The sequence below is a fragment of the Chanos chanos genome, chromosome 7, assembly GCF_902362185.1.
Source record: "Chanos chanos chromosome 7, fChaCha1.1, whole genome shotgun sequence".
Lineage (NCBI taxonomy): Eukaryota > Metazoa > Chordata > Actinopteri > Gonorynchiformes > Chanidae > Chanos > Chanos chanos.
The window spans coordinates 14,791,488-14,793,528 of record NC_044501.1 but is presented as its reverse complement, the minus strand read 5'-3'; positions in this window follow the sequence as shown (position 1 = coordinate 14,793,528).

Genomic DNA, 2,041 nt, shown 5'->3' with positions numbered 1-2,041 from the left:
GAGATCCCTTGATGTATCTGTACAGTACTCTGTATTAAATGGTTCGTTAGCTCAAATTAACCTGTGTACACAAATGATGTTTTGATTGTGAATGACAAAATTATGACTCCCTAAAAACAAAATGGCTGTTTATAAACCATATATTAGTAAAAGGAATAAGGGCCACTTACCTCAGTATTATAGATGATCGTGACACAGCTGAACATGGCTGGAAATGATTGCAAACTTCATAAACGTAAATTTCAGTTCAGATTTAGAGTAACTAACACAGCTGATAAACTTTCCATCAGGTAGTGATTGAGCTCTAGTGTAACATCCTCCTCAACATGACTCTCAAATGATCAGTACTGTTCTCTGCTGTATAGCCCTCCTCAAGTCTCTGTTCTGACCATGTATCATGAGGTAAAAGGATTTAGAAACCTAAAAATTAGAGTGTATTTTAAAGATTAGCCGCTAGTCTGACAAACTCCTAAGATTTGTTTTTGCAATACTCATGTAATCAGTCCAGTTGACTATCATTTATATTTGCCCTCAACTGACAGCACAGTTTTAATGAGATTCTTTTACTGTACTTTGCTGCCAAGAGGTCCATTACATCCCATAGCCAAATAAGATTGTACTGTTCAGTTCACTCAGTTCTCTCTCACTCTCTCTCTCTCTCTCTCTCTCTCACTCTCTCTCTCTCTCTTCTCTCAGTACACCTTAATTCACAGACATTTTTTTGTGCTCATTTTGACTTTCTGTTTCCTTTCTGTCTCCTTTTGGACAAGTAGATACTCAAACAATCTTAGGATACTCAAATAGACTTTACCTCTTGTCTATATTGACCTGTGTGGTCTCCATGACAACAGCTCCTGAAGATCTTCTTGATTTCAAAGATTCACACCCATCCTTCAGTTAAATTTTACAAATCTAACCTACTATTTGAGAGACACATGTTACAAATTATGGCAGTGTTTCAGATTCTTTTGGATTCTTAATTTGCACATACTTATGTATTTCACTGTGCACAATATTTCGGCATTGAAAATATTATGACCTTTATTGGATCAGGTTCTCAAACACAGCTTGTTAGGCAAGACAGGAAGACAGCAGGTCAAGCAACAAGAGAGACAGTTAGACCGTGGTTCAGTCTGAGCTAAGCTGATGGATTTGCTCCATGATAAGCCAGTCAAAATGATGGACAGAGTCTGTCAAAGAGTGTAAGCTAATGAGACCAGAGGGAGCTAACACTGCTCAATAAAGAACGGAGCAAAAATATAAAATCCACAGTTCTTTTTCAATGCATTTAGAGATGAATTGTGGCTCTAAGCCTGTTCAGGCACACATCAAAGATTAAAGGGAAATTCCCATGAGGCCACATTCCCTATGCTTAGGGCAAGCATTGAATAGAGCATTAGCGGTACTGTATGTGCCGGAGGACAAAAAACAGGACCTCATTACATTTTTTTTTTTTGGTTGTTTTTTCTTTTCTATATATTTATGGTGGAGTGATGTCCCATCTTCAATCTCAAACTCTTCTATCTTTGCCTCTATTTCATTATTCATTAGCTTGTCCTACTTATCTACAGTGTGGTGAACAGCTGTGTCATTGAACAGTGTGATGTGAAGAAAACCGTTTGCATCTTGCATGTTTTTCTCCAGGAATATCACAGAGCGTCACAACACTAGTCTCTAACAAGACCAACTTCAAACGGTTTATATATTAAAAATATGGTTGTGAGTTCACAGAGCCACATCTGCACAAGCTAAAGCAAAAACCTTGAAAATAGCAGTTCAACATCGCTGTATTACACCTGCCACTGGAAAAAGGCTTTTATGTGGTTGTATATGATTAATTAATACTCTACTATGGGTTATGCCAACAGCAGAATTACAAATTTATTTCAATGTGTCTTAAAATATCCTTTTTTTGTGAAGAGTTTCTAGCTAGAGCTGAGGAAAAGATTTTCATATGGAGGGTCTTAAAGAAGCCTGGACCAACATGTTCTTTTTTCGTTGCAGAGATTTAAGGATGACCACCGGGTCACAGACAAGGTCC